Source organism: Lagenorhynchus albirostris, chromosome 17, assembly GCF_949774975.1.
Source record: "Lagenorhynchus albirostris chromosome 17, mLagAlb1.1, whole genome shotgun sequence".
In the NCBI taxonomy this organism is placed as follows: domain Eukaryota; kingdom Metazoa; phylum Chordata; class Mammalia; order Artiodactyla; family Delphinidae; genus Lagenorhynchus; species Lagenorhynchus albirostris.
The window spans coordinates 3,000,291-3,015,254 of NC_083111.1; the positions used below are offsets into that span (position 1 = coordinate 3,000,291).

The 14,964-nt window shown below is 48.6% G+C and overlaps 1 long non-coding RNA gene across 2 annotated transcripts; it reads right to left on the bottom strand.

Moving 5' to 3' along the window:
• Positions 1 to 394: 394 nt before the first annotated feature.
• LOC132508118 (uncharacterized) lies at positions 395 to 13,835 on the bottom strand. Of its 2 annotated transcripts, none has more exons than XR_009536431.1 (6): positions 13,354 to 13,835; positions 6,567 to 6,696; positions 6,247 to 6,420; positions 2,608 to 2,711; positions 1,702 to 1,911; positions 395 to 647 (listed from the first exon to the last, which is right to left on the bottom strand). It is a non-coding gene; the product is annotated as an uncharacterized LOC132508118 (long non-coding RNA). The 2 variants fall into 2 exon arrangements; XR_009536432.1 differs by lacking the exon at positions 13,354 to 13,835 and adding an exon at positions 7,697 to 7,833 and having other exon boundaries at positions 1,711 to 1,911.
• Positions 13,836 to 14,964: the final 1,129 nt, after the last annotated feature.

Genomic DNA, 14,964 nt, shown 5'->3' on the forward strand with positions numbered 1-14,964 from the left:
CCACCCATGAAAAGCAGTCCCACTGTTGCCATAGTGATCATGAATGATGGAGCCATTCTGCCAGAAATCTCATTCACTTGAAAATTGAAGTCCCCAAGTGACAATAAGCTGAGGACACTGTAATATCAGGTGGGATAACGTCTAAGACACCCAAACAAGAAGCGAGAGCCTCAATTCACTTTACCACAAGTTATAGAAAGGATGGATGGCAGACACACTCACAGGAACCCAGTGTTAGAGATCAGAGAGCTTCCACAGCCGAAAAGTACATCTGCTACCTTAAAATAAAAAAGAAGGAAAAAATATATATACACACTTCCAGGACAGTGATGAAAAGACAAAGACATGCTGGCCAGACAACGGCGTTTATTTTCCATAGAACTGACCTGCTGAATCAAACGACTTTACCCCCAAAAGTGTAAATGATCTTTTTAATATGGTGAATTGTATATTGATATAAACGCATACTGACTCTCAGTAAAGAAGTGGGTGTCACCATTCAGGTGGCCATCGTGAACCATGTGAATGGTGCTCCCAGGAGGTGGTCCCTTCTGCCCAGCACATCTCCTCCAAGACATGAGCCTGATTCCTCGCCGCCATGTTGCTCTCAGGTGACTCTCACTCTTGCTGACGGTGAGTGCCTGTGACTGAGAGTGAGGATGTGAGATTCACCAAAGGGCAGAAGAGTAACACATGGCCTCAGGAGACGCTGGTGGCCACCTTCACTCAACAAGTCAGCTGAGAAGCAGAAGAGGTCCTTGTGCAGAGCGAGCGTCCTGAGCAAAAGCAGAGAAAGGAGCAGACAGGAGATGGAGAAAGGATCAGACAGGAGATGGAGAAAGAGCCCCCACATTCCCTGTTCCACCCTCTCCTGAGACCCAGCTGGATTCCTGCCCTTGGGTTCCATAAGTCATCCCCAGTTTTTATAGGTAATCCCCTGTTTCAACTACATTAGCTGACACTTGAAATAAAACAACCTTAAATAACCAACTCCATCCAAAAGCAGACAAGGGAAGTTCTTCAGCCATTGTCAACGTCATCTTGGTATAAAGCCACCATCTCTTCCTCCTTCTTCCCTTGCCCTCGGGAAGCTCCATCAACGTTGACGTTTTCTGCTACCCGGTCACATTTCATGATGGTGCCTCTGCCCAAGAGAATACATGACCTTCCCTTGGACGTTAGGCTGAATGTCTGCTCTGAGCTTTATCTCTAGTCCTAGCTGCCCACATCCACTGCTGGTATTTCTCTGTAAAAATAATACTGTCGGCTTATATTTTTGAGAAATGTGCCACACACTGTTCCCAATACTTTACAATTATTCATTGATTCATTCAATCAGTCCTCACAATAACCCTACTGGGGAGGTACTATAACACCGTCCCTTCACAGCTGGGGAAAGTGAGGAAGTGAGTGGTAAGCCATTTTCCCAAGGTCATAGCGCAAGTAAGTTGCAAGCAGATATCTGATTCCAGACGGTCCGGCTCCGGAGCCCAAGCCCACAGCCATCAGCCAACGCAGCCTCCCTGGCAGATGCAAGTCCACGAGTACAATGAAAGGCAATCAGCGACAGCCCCCAGGAGATGCCACATTTTGAAGGCGTTCCTGGCTTTTGGAGGGGCGGCTTTGGGCATACATACACATCAATATACAAGCACATATGCACATGCACGTACGCATGGGTAAACACACACACATGCATACCTGGCTCACCTCGTGGCCAGAACTGAACTGGGCGATCACAGCAGCTTGAGGAGGCTGTTAAAGTTCTGGGTCTGGAGGGCGACACCATCGGGGACAAAGTGCACAGACCTTGGTGTCGGGCTGGGGAGGGGACAGCAGACAGCAGCAGGCAGGGCACCCCCGTCACCTTCAGCTGAACCACTTTCCATTACACTGATGGACGCGCTGGACCTTGGAGGATTAATAGGGCTTTCAGGGTTTTTTTCATTTTACGTTGCTTTTTGTTTTTAATGGAGGACAATCTTACCCCCGAAAAATCTCTTGCTTCCAGGTGGGAGTTGCCAGCATCAGAGCTTCCTGCACACGGAAGATGAAGGAGGCCCCCGTACGTAACCCCACTTGTGCATCTAACTACAACTCATGGGAGTGAGCCCGGCTTCAGAGGTGTCAGGTCTACCAAAACCGCAGCTTCAGACGGAAAAAATGAGGTGTGCAACCAGAAATGTAAAGTGTGTAGGAGGGAAATTGAGCTCTTGACAGAGACGTGATACATTTTCTCCTTAGAATTGTTGGAAGTAAACAGCTCCCCGCCTGATCTAGCCCTGGTCTCTACCATTATAGAAGTAACCCCGATTTCTCTCTTAGGTTAAAGCTGTTGACAGGCTAAGTTTCATATGTTGGACAATCTTGATATAGAACACAACGTTTATCATCCACAAAATTACCCTATCTCCTTGGCCCTAAATACAGAGAGTTGAAGAAATGAAGTAAACCCAAGTTGTTACTTACCCTCAACTCTACTGTTCCTAATGGATAAACATTAAAGTGTTTAACAGGCAACAAAGCAATATTGTGGAGAGAAATGTGGAGTTTGGTTTTGAGTCTAATATTTAAAATCTGTGTGGATTAGAAAGTAGTTTCACCAACCTGTGCCTCAGTTCTCCCATGTGGAGTAAAAGGCTTGGATTGAGGGTCTCAGGGGTCTCCCAGCGCTGGAATTCGGAGATTGTCTCCCGAGATGTTACCGTGACCTTTGTCGTGAGAAGGAAAGTGTATGAGGTTGAGTTCCAGACCTGCCTGAGAATCCTCATTCTCCTGCTTCCCAGATTTGTTACCTGGAGCCCCTGAGCCTCAATGTCTTGCTCTATAAACTGGGGATAACAATTAAGCAATTTGTAGCTTGCTGTGAGGACAGGTGTGCAGGATGTAAATGTGTCCCAAGGCCAGTCCAATTGTCACACAGCAGAAGTGAAACAAAATAGTGTGAGAAGCAGTGGGTATTTGAAAATAGATGTTTTGCAGAGGAATGGAGGAATCAGAATGAACCCAAGGCTGGGTGAATGGTGATGACGGTGGTGGAGGTAGGGGAAGAAGCACAAAGTGAAAGCCAGCACCCTGACCTTGAATCTGACCGAGCTCCCCTCAACACTGTACAAATGTTCTTGATTATCTACAAAATTGAAGGACTGGAGAATTTTAATATCTCCTTCAGTTTAACTTAAAGATTTGGTAAAAATGAATAAACAAAATAAAAATAAAAGCTGGGGCTTCCCTGGTGGCGCAGTAGTTGAGAATCCGCCTGCCAATGCAGGGGACACAGGTTTGAGCCCTGGTCCGGGAAGATCCCACATGCCGTGGAGCAACTAAGCCCGTGCACCACAACTACTGAGCCTGCGCTCTAGAGCCCATGAGCCACAACTACTGAGCCTATGTGCCACAACTACTGAGCCTGCGCTCTAGAGCCCATGAGCCACAACTACTGAGCCCATGAGCCACAACTACTGAGCCCGTGTACCTAGAGCCCGTCCTCTTCAACAAGAGAAGCCACCGCAATGAGAAGCCTGTGCATCGCAATGAAGAGTAGCCCCCACTCGCTGCAACCAGAGAAAAGCCCGCGTGCAGCAACAAAGACCCAACGCAGCCAGAAACAATAAATAAATAAAATAAAATAAATAAATTTATAAAAAATAAATTTTAAAAAAAAGCTGCTCTAGAAAATCTGGAAACTCTTAAATCATGAGCCGCTGCTCTGTATCAGGATATTTTGTACACGGTTCTCTAGACCAAGGTTTCCCAGAGGGTGATCTACGGAATCATCTGGTGTGTTTGTTAAACATGCAAAATCCCAGGGAATTCCAGTGGGAATTTGAGTCCAGTGGTTAGGACTCGGGGCTTTCACTGCTGTGGCCCGGGTTCAATTCCTGACTGGGGAACTAAGATCCCACAAGCCGCGTGGCATGGCGAAAACAAACAAACAAAACGTGCAGAATCCCAGGTGGCACCCAGATCTCAGGTTCCAGAATTTCAAGGGTGGGCACAGGAACGTGCATTCTGAACCAGCTTCCTCATTCTCGGGTGCGCTCCACTCTGGAACCTGTGGTCTAATGGCAGGACAGGATGAATAAGACCCAAATGGCAATCAGGATTTCCAATGGTCCTGGTTACCCTCGTTGCTTTCTGTCACCCTTCTGCAGAGGGATAATCGAGGATTTCCCCCAGAGTAACTTGCCTTGGCAGTCTCTGTCCAAGTGTACAAAATGCTTTCTGCCCTGAAGTTTCATCTGTGAGCTTGTCCAAGAGGATCTGAACGGTTTTCTAGACCTTCCTAGTTTTCCCTCTTTCTCCCAGAGTAACCAATGCAGCCAATTGAGAATAAACAGTGAACTGAAAATCCAGAAATGCTACATCACAGGAAAAAACGATTTCAAAATTAAATAATAGAGACCTCTATGACTCTGCTGGCCTCCACAGATTGTGAGTGTGTTTCAGATAACCATGCATGGAATTTTGGTTGGAAACCCAGAGACTCATAAATCACAGCCCACATTTCCATGTCTGCCGTCACGGCAGGAAGGAAATGTTGCCCAGTGGGCGGCCCAAGGAAGCACTGAAGTCTCCAGAGAATGATGAGTAATCTCCGTCTGAGCAGAGGCGACAGCAGCCACGTTAATGGGCTGAGCTAAATGTATAAGCCTTCACCCTTTGCCTGTTCTCTCTCTGAACAGCAGCTCCAGAAGATGTGCACTGTTGAAGACGGGTAGCTACGGAGCTTTGCAGATGGGTGTGGGAAGGTCAAAGTACTTATGGCAGAAAAAAATACCTCCTGGGACAAAGCTGACTCTGAAATCACATGTGGTCCTCTGGTGTTCTTTCCCTTTAGACAGATGAAAAGACCCAGGATCTGCAGAGAGGCGCAGCATCACCGGGTTTCTTTGCCTAAGCCCCCGTTAACATTTTGTAGCCTTCACAATGTCACTGGAGAGTTATTCAAAGGTATCTCTGAGGCAATTTCCCCTACTGAGTGAATGGGGGAGGTCGTTCTGGAAGAACCACAGAAGACTGCCTAATTTAAGGTAGGTTTAGACGATAGGGCACGGAAAACCAGACCTGATGATTCTCTGATGGCTCATGGGAGGTAAGCATCCACAGGAGGAACTGGTTATGCCAACCGTCCAGGTGCACCAACAGGTGCTGGCGTGTCTTCCTCGCTCAGGTTCACACGCAGGCTCCCCAAGGTGCAGAAAGGACTTGGACTAGTCATCCTTCCTACCACATGTTACACCTCATCACTGTCATTCTCCCTCCCAGTTTTCAGATGAAAACTCTGCCCAGTCACCAAGCCATTTCAAGTTCATAAATCCCAAAACTCCACATAAATGCTTCTTAGAGAAGAAAACTCTAATGTCTGATGACAAACATGTCATTAGGAATCATCGTGATCATTTTAAGCCTATCTTAAAGGCTTAAAAAAAAATCCTTGTTCGCGTACATACTATCAAACTTCATCCTAATTTTATAGAAGAAAAAAAACTGTGCTTTGGCTCCACCATGCAGCACGTGGGATCTTAGTTCCCTGACCAGGGACTGAACCCGTGCCCCCTGCACTGGAAGTGCAGAGTCTTAACCACTGGAACACCAGGGAAGTCCCAAAGAAAAAAAAATTTTTTTAATTAATTTTCAGGTGTAGAGAAGTAATTTCAAATCAACTCTCAATAATCCAAGTAATGGGCTTCAGGTAATGGCTTGGAGTATGCAAAATAGCAGATTTTTAAAAACCTATTTACCTTTGTATTTTATTAGGATTAATTATTTTAAATCAGTGTGTATAACATGAAATATGATAACACTAGTTAAAGTATATTTTAGATCCTTAGTGCCTATCAGCTAGTTAGTAGGATAACATGAATAAACAGAGAAGGAAAAAAATGTTTCTCAACTTTGGAGAAAACGACACTGAAATGTTCTTCATAGTTTATCCAAACATGAGCAGAGAGCTATTGCAGACCGTGGGGAGACTATTAAACAATTGTCCCACAGCTATTAGCAAATGCTCTGGTACCATCTCCAGAATTTTAGGAAAAGAAAAGATTTTATGAGGCATAGGAAAAGTAAATTCTTTGTAATTAAAAAACATTCTACTAATCTACTTGGCCTGGATAGCCTAGGACATCACAGCTTTCAGGGCAACCGTGAGCAAGAGGCAGACCACGTACCATCCCCCCCGGGGTCCCCGAGTGGCCACTGTGGCTGAGAGCTCAGAGCTGGAAGGGCCCGGCAGAGACTCACACTGCAGCTCAGAGTCTGGGTCTGGGGCCAACGTGTTTGCATCGTCACAATGCCAAGGACGTTTTTCTTCTCAACCGAGACATTCCCGTAAGAACAGCAGAAGACGTGGGAAGGTTAAGGTGCTTCAGTGCCCACTGTTCCATGTCTGCATCCTGACTGTGTTACTCTGTGCTCCTGTAATAAACATAAATCAAGTGACTAGCTTTCACCAACTCTGCAGTAATAAATAGCACGTCTCTAAGCCCTTAAACGTTGCCTGAAGTTGAGCACCTTTCTGAAAGCATTTCGGAGGGTGAAGGGAGGACTGTAAATTTTCTTACTTCAGTTTCCCAAATCAAGAGGAGCTGGCAATGCAGTGTTCTCCCCTCCAGGTTTTGCGTGTGGCTGAACTTGTCCCATTTCGCTCTGCGGGAACCATCAGTTTCTGACTTCTTTCAATGCTGTTTCACCCTTGAATGGCAAAAGACAAAACAAAGGACTCACCAAGCAGGAAATGTAAATTGCTGCAGCCACTATGGAAAAGTTTGGAGGTTCATTAAAAAATAAAAATAGAGCTACCATATGACCCAGCAATCCCACTCCTGGACATATATCCGGAAAAGATGAAAGCTCTAATTTGAAAGGTGAATGGATAAAGATGTGGTACATACATACAATGGAATGTTAGCCATAAAAAAGAATGAAATCATGCCATTTGCAGCAACATGGATAGACCTAGAGATTATCATATTAAGTGAAGTAAGTCAAAGACAAGTATTATATGATACCACTTATATGTGGAATCCAAAAATAGTACAAATGAACTTATTTACAAACAGAAACAGACACAGTCATAGAAAACAAACTTATGGTTACCAAAGGGGAAAGGGGGGGATAAATTGGGAATTGGGGATTAACAGATGCACACTACTATGTATAAAATAAACAACAAGGATTTACTATATAACTCAGGGAACAATATTCAATATCTTGTAATGACCTGTAATGGGAAATAATCTGAAAAAATATATATTTAACTGAATCACTTTGCTGTACACCTGAAACTAACACAATATTGTAAATCAACTATACTCCAATTAAAAAAAAAGACTCCATGGGCTTCCCTGGTGGCGCAGTGGTTGAGAGTCCGCCTGCCGATGCAGGGGACGCGGGTTCGTGCCCCGGTCCGGGAGGATCCCACATGCCGCGGAGCAGCTGGGCCTGTGAGCCATGGCCGCAGAGCCTGCGTCTGGAGCCTGTGCTCCACAAGGGGAGAGGCCACAGCGGCGGGGGGCCCGCGTACTGCAAAAAAAAAAAAAAAGACTGTTAAATAAATAAATAAAGCCTCCAAAAAAAAAAAGACTCACCAAGCAGATGAGACAAGTTCCCAAGATGTCACAGCAAAACACCTGGCCAGTGCCCCCTCCCCTGCTTCGCCCCCATGGTGGTGACATACACACCTGTCACTCACCACAGGCCACAAGTACAACTTCTTCCTCAAGCTGGCCAACCCTGCACAGATGCGAGGAAGTGCAACTGCGTCCTTCCAGACCACAGGATCCTGGGCAGGAAGCGTCTCTGTGCAGAGGGAGCTGCGTGGCCCCTGGGGTGTCATGGGAGGGCTGGCAGAGGTGTGTCCGAAATCCTGGAAGGACACAGGGTGAGATTTTGCTCAAAGCGCCTGGATCGGGCTAGACCTCATCCATCCTCAAATACCACGCACTGCCATCGAGTGGAGCTCGGACACTGCAAGGCACCCACGCGCCTCAGTGCCACAGCACAAACCCTGGGCCCTCTCCAGCGGGAGGAAAGGGACCTGAGAGATGGTTTTATTATCTCTCGTGGGAAAGTAAGCGTGGGAGACGGCTGATGACCCCACCTGCACCGCGGAAGGCAGGATTCACCCTCTGTCCAAATACCATACTAGCTAACAACTGAAACTCAGCACTTCCGAGTAGCAGACGGCAGAACACGCCTTACAATGCGAACCCGCCCAGGTTCAAGCCCTCAGCCTCAGGTAATCTGTTCTGGAAGAACCGTTCTCAGCTCCTGAGAAAGGGTGCTGGCTTCACGTGTCACATCCAGATGTCCTCGTCAGCCTGCGGCTTCCTGATCCGGGGCCAGCCCTGTCTTTCGTCCTCATCCCTGCTCTCCATAAAACAGCCTTAAACGGCAAAGCTCTACTTCTGAGGATTTTGCAGGAAAAGTCTACTACAGCTGCTTTAAAAGGAGAAATGTCAGCTAATAGTGATTTAGAGAAGATTTTTTTTTAGGGTTGTAGACTGTTTTGCACTCAGAGATGTTAGGGAAAGAAGGGCAGTGAGGCCGAGGGGCAGATCTGTAGGAAAGGATTCCTCCAAGCCCCTTGTTTATAAAACCTACACCCAACTAAAGCTGCCCCCGACGGACGGGCTGCTTCAAGGCCCCTAGGTCCTTCAGGGCACATTCAGGGCACGCACATAGCAACCAACAGCTTCTAAAAGTCAAGCATTTAAAGACCATCCATTCAAATGCTTTTCCCATTTAGGTTATTACAGAGTACTGATCAGAGTTCCCTGTGTTATCCAGTAGGTCCTTGTTGGTTATCTATTTTAAATTAAAAAGTTTTTTAAAAAGACCAACTATTCAAATTCTTCATTTTACTGATGGGGAAACTGAAGCCCAGAGAGGTAAGGGGACTTGTTCAAGGTCACAGAATCAATTAGAACAGACTACCGACGTGGTTTCACCTGTACCAGAGTTGGAAGAACCTCCCATCTAATCTTTTCTAAATGGAGCTAATTCCAGTGGAGCTTCAGCCCGGCTAGATCTCTAGCAGGCACATGGTAGTGCCTGGGAGAAACAGAGAACTTGGCAGACTCTGGTCACACCCCGACCAGCCAAGGTCAGCCAAGTTCTCAGAAAGACAGAGAACAGAGCCCAGAAGATCGCACCTGCTTCTTTCTTTTTTTTTTTTTTTTCAGACACCCACTGTTTGACCTGCTGTTTTCCTGATACGTGCTTTATTTTACGTCTTTCCTTTTTAATTCCCCACAGCGGAGTCCTTGAGGCTGTCAGCTGGATCCCAGCATCTTTCCTGGACCACTCAGCACACAGGTGTGGGGGAAGGAGGTGATGGCATTTGGGACTCTGAGACACCCTCGTGTGTTGGGCAGCACCCTGACCGGGGGTCCAGAAAGGACTGACACCTGAAGCCCTGCAGTGGCCAGAGGAGAGGGGACAGTCACAACGGGAAGGGAACGGGCCGGCTGGGGACAATCCCGGGGCACAGGGAGCTCAAGGAGGGTCCAGTAAACGTCCGCAGGGGTGTTGTGGGTGATAACGAGCAGCGTTTCTCACTCTACGGAGAAAAACAGATGTGAAAAGAAATAGTAATCGATGTGAGGAAGGAACATGCACTAGAGTTGGAGCTGCAGCCCTTGTCTGTTACAGTGGTTTTAAAACTGGTGCTGCAGTGGCTCTGAAACTACTACCCTGATTTTCTAAACCCTGAGGCTCTATAGAGGTTCCATGAGGATGGGGACTCAGAGAGGTGGGCGGCTGGGCTCTCAGCCCCACTGTGCCCGCCCAGACCAGAGATCCTGCCCACGCTGGGCAGCTCAGCACTGAAGGCTTCAGAACCCAGGTCGCTTTAACCAGTTCCCTGCTCAGCACTGTGTATTGAGACTCGCCCTCTCTCTGCCTCTGTCTGTCATACACACACACACACACACACACACACACACACACACACACACACCCCATTCCTTGGTGAGAAACAATAACAGAATAAGTTCTATTTTCCTTGGTTGTATTTTTTTTAAACTATAACAATTTCTTGAGTACTTTCCATTTATTTTACTTATTTATTTTTGGCTGCATTGGGTCTTTGTTGCTGTGCACGGGCTTCTCCTTGCAGTGGCTTCTCTTGTTGTGGAGCACGGGCTCTAGGCACGCAGGCTCAGTAGTTGTGGCTCGTGGGCTCAGTAGTTGTGGTACACGGGCTCTAGAGCGCAGGTGCAGTAGTTGTGGCGCACAGGCTTAGTTGCTCCACCGCATGTGGTATCTTCCCAGACCAGGGCTCGAACCCGTGTCCCCTGCATTGGCAGGCGGATTCTTAACCCCTGCACCACCAGGATCGTATTTTTAAACATGCAGAGCAAAAGATAAAATTCGAGCACTTTCATCTCCAATAAGTGGCTTTATAGAGAGTCAAGATAAAGATGAAATGACAGAATGAATGAATCAGAAGTGAGCGGCCAAAGGAAACCTTATAGAAAGATGCAACCCCCAAAGCCAGGAGCCACGGTGATTAGTTAGGTGGCTGCTTTGGGCTTCAATCCGCAGAGCCACAAGAAAGGACACGGGGATTGAAAGCCCAGAGTGTGGCAAGCCAAGTTGCAATATTCCCGGAGAAGTTAAAAGGATGGTGGGGAAGAAAGGATAGAAAAATCTCAGAGTTAGACACGGAGCCTTGAGGAGGCAGTGGACATTCTCGCTTTAATGAGTGACTTGAGCTCAGTGTCAGGAGAGGATGGGCTGACACGGTGTCCATCAGGCTTATCAGAAAGCTGCATTCAATTAATGTTTGTCATTTCAGTGAAGATGCATATTTTTCTGAATAAACGATGAGTCACTGGCCACATGCTAAACCCCAGTCCGTCTCGGTTACCTTCCCAAGGAGCCGCCCACCGCTGGCATCATGCCCGTCCCCAGCCCCACAAAGGAGGGGTCACCAGCCAGCGTTCTCTCTAGAACAGCTTCCCTCTGCTCTGCTCAGCTAAATGATGCTCACCCTTCCAGTTCCAGAGAGGCTCCCCTTTTCCAGAAGTGCCTCTGCTGTAGCGTCCATAAGCCCCTGTAAACACTTGAACTCGGAACGTCCTCTGTGTTGTACGCCTCACCCTGATTCCAGCCCAGCCCATCCTGGAAGCCTTGAACACAGGCTCAAGTCGCCACCTCCAAGGCAGAGCCTCTGTAACGGCTCAGAGGCCCCTGTGCCCTTCACAGCCTACAGCCCGAGAGCGAATGGTACTAATACTCGGCTGAGGTCGTGGGGGTGGGGGAACAGCAGAGGAGGAGTATGTAGCACCAGAAGATGCTTCCCCTGGAGCCTCCAGGACAGCTGACCCCCCCCCCAACTTTCCTGTCTCTGGAGAAGAGCCTAGAGAGAGCCTCCAACTGCAGGAGACCTCACACGGGCGGCCCGTCTCTGCTCTTCTGAGTTGCCTCCAGAACAATCGTGAGTGCAGGTGTCAACACAGGCCGAGCAAAGAGGAAAGAGACACCTCACCGCAAAGTGCCGGACCTTGCGAAGACCTCCCGGGAGGACCCAGGGGAGCAGGTACGGGCGCCGGGGGTGAGGGTGTCGAGCGGGGAGAGGGCATGAGGCTACACGGGGGGCGTCTGTTGAGAGGGGAGCTTTCTCTTCGGGTCCACGTTCACCATCTGGCAGGGATGACTGGAGCCCACCCTGTGGAGCCGGTGGAATGGCCCCTTGAAAGAGGGCCTCGTGACGGCCTCCAGGGAATGGGATGAGACGCCGGAACCTCCTTGGTGGGGTCCTGAGGGTGGGCGGAGGAGGCTCCAGGAGGAGGGCGTGTTCAAGTGGCCTCGTCACCCGAGACCAGAGAACCCCTCGCCGGATGCGTCCCCTAAGAGGGCACAGGGACACTCCCTTCTCCTAAGAAATGCTCTAGGGAGAGGAGAACAGCACTCAGGAAGCTCAGTGTCCTCATAAACGGGGGCTGACACTAGAAGATTCTACCAGGAGAGGGCGTCACCTCGAGTCAGTGGGGACCACGGGAACCCTGCTGAGAGAGTCCCTGAGACAACGTACCATCCTCAGTGGCCAAGGTGGACATAACTGGTGTCAAGGCCAGAGCTACAAACAGGGCCCCCTGATCTGTGAGAATCTATGGGAAGAGCGAATAGACCCTACTGGGGTTTTTTTAATCAATACATATGTATTTTTAAATTTTTATAGATTATTCTCCATTTAAAGTTATTATAAAATATCACTTACATTCCCTGTGCCGCACATCACGTCTTTGTATCTCATTTACTTTACACCTAGTAGTTTGTACCTCTTAATCCCCTTCCTTTATCTTGTCCGACCCTCACCCCTCTCCCCTCTGGTAACCACTAGTTTGTTCTCTGTATCTATGAGTCTGTTTCTGTTTTGTTATATTCATTCGTTTTAGTTTTTAGATTTCACATACAAGTAGAAGTGTATAGTGTTTGTCTTTCTCTGTCTGACTTACATAGATATGGAAGCAACCTAAGTGTCCATCACCAGATGGCTGGATAAAGAAGATGTGGTATATATAAGATAGAATATTACTCAGCCATAAAAAAGAATGAAATTTTGAGTGGATGGCAGCCTGATGGCAGGAGGGGAGCTGTTCATTGGCCCAGTCGCATGGCCTCCACCCACTACGGCTGTTCCAGGGACCCAGCTGCCAGCACAGAGGCTTTGGGCAGAGCGGGCGGCCACTGGTAATTAACCCGCAACTAGGTTAATGTGCTGTATGTTTCCACCCTGGAGGGAGTAGCCATGCCTCCTTACAACACTGACTCCAGATCTTGGTTTCCTTTCCCTGCATGCTGTTCTGCTGTCAGCACCATTATTTGAAGGCTTACAGGTGCCCCTTTATCAACATAACATCACCTCAGACTAAGGGGTCCAGCTTATAGGGAAGGAGGTGTGGCAGGAACCTCATAGAGCATCACTCCTCAGCGTCAGCTGGACCAGTCTCCCCACTTCCATGCATCTTCTACACCACCGCCAGTTTTTTTTCCCTATATAAAAATCTGGTGCTTTCCTTCCCCAGCCTAAAACCCTTTGGTAGTTTCCCAAAGGCTTCAGGATGCAGATCAAGAGCCTCAGTATGTAGCAAAGGTCTTTTATACCCAGCACCACACTCCTTCCCAGCCTCAGCTCCTGATGCAACCGCCACCTTCACAAAAAGTCGCACCGAACCCGCCCTGTTTTCTGAAAGGCATCCGCCCTCTCAGGCCTAGTCATTTGCTTTTTCTGCTCTTTCTTTGGAATTTGCTGTGCTTTAACTCTCTTTCTAACCCCGCCCCCGACCAACCGCAACTCCCTTGAGACCTGTATACAATCAATGGCTTAACGAGCTACCATACATTTAGCAGCCTAAAGAGCACACAGGTATAAACTCTGTTTCTGTGAACAGGAGTCCAGGCATGGACACTCAGCTGTGTCCTCTGGTTCAGGGTCTCCCAGCCTGCAGTCAAGGTGTCAGCCAGGGCTGTGGTCTCATCTCCCGGCTCCACTGGGGAAGGGTCTGTGTCCAAGCTCCTGGGCTTGTTGGCAGAATCCAGCCCCGGCAGAATGTTGGATGCGAGCCTCACTTCCTCGCTGGTGAACCGCTAGAAGCCGCCCTCAGCTCCTGGCCGCAAGAGCCTGTCCACAGGGTGACCCCCAGCACGGCAGCCTGCTTCATCAGAGCCCGCAAGGGACAGGCTGGCAAGACTCAAGTCAAAGTCCTGTGTAACGTGACCGTGGAAGTGACGGCCCATCATTCTGTGTATCCCGTTGGTTGAAGGCAAGTCACAGGTCCTGCCCACACTCAAGAGTGGCTACCCAGGGGCGCGAACACCAGGAACCCACCAGCCACGGGACCTAACCCTGCCATCACTGGTGTCTCCACTCTGCTCTGTTTCCCCAGCACCTGGGTCTCAGACACAGGCCTGTTCGCTGTCTCCTACAGCACACGTGTGATAGAAATCCTCAGGCACGGCATTCTCCCGCCACAGCAGAGCTCATGACTATTCGGTTAGCACCCCCGGGGGCCTACTACAGTGCTCCACACCCAGGAGCACAAGGCTACAAGCCCCCGCCTCCTGTCCAGTCACGGCTTCCCCTGTCCATAGAAGGAAGAGAGGGGAGGTTTCCAAAGTTGAATGTCTATCCGTTTACTCTCTTTACAGCTTTCTGCTTCTCCTAAGGAAAATATCTGTAGATTTGCCAATCCCATCAAATAGTTTTTTATGTACAATGAAAATCAAGGTTTAGGTTTTATCAGCACCTAACACCAGCCTAAAGGAACTCACATACCAGAACAATTTTAGCCAGTGTCTCCACTGAAATTTTTAGCCAAGAGACGGGAGATGTGCTGAATTGATGTGTGCCGCCCTTCAAATCCTCATAATATCCCTGTACAAAAAGCAGTTACCTCCGTTTCACAAGCCAGGAAACTGAAGCTCAGTTTAAGTGATCTGCTCCTGGTGGAATCAGAATCATATTTGGTCTGGATTTCTCCGTCTTTCCACACCTCCTGCTCAGAGCCTGGCAGAGGGTCAAGGTCAGAGAGAACTTCGGGCAGCAGAGGGGAGCCCCCAGGGGGTCCTGATTCCACCTCCAAGCGAACATGCAGAAATCCAGCTTTGGGCTCCAGAAACTTCTCCCTGGGAGCAGCAGCTGTCCTGTCTTGTGGCGTGTGGTGACCTGGGACAAAGAGGCTCAGGGCAGAAGTGGGGATGGGCTGGCTGGAGAACTTTTGCTGACCAAACTCTCATCCAAAAACAAATGTTTTTAATCCATTTCAAATGGTGCATTTGGTTGCCTCAAAGGCAGTCCCTTCCCTCAGAAATGCCTGATCACACGCACAATCCTGGAAACTACTGATTTCCTCTACTCTGAATTCTCGCAGGGAATCTGGCAACCCCAAATCTAAAACTAGGCTCGGATTCACCCGACACCCCCGGGAGGCGCCCACCTCGTCTCCCCCAGGG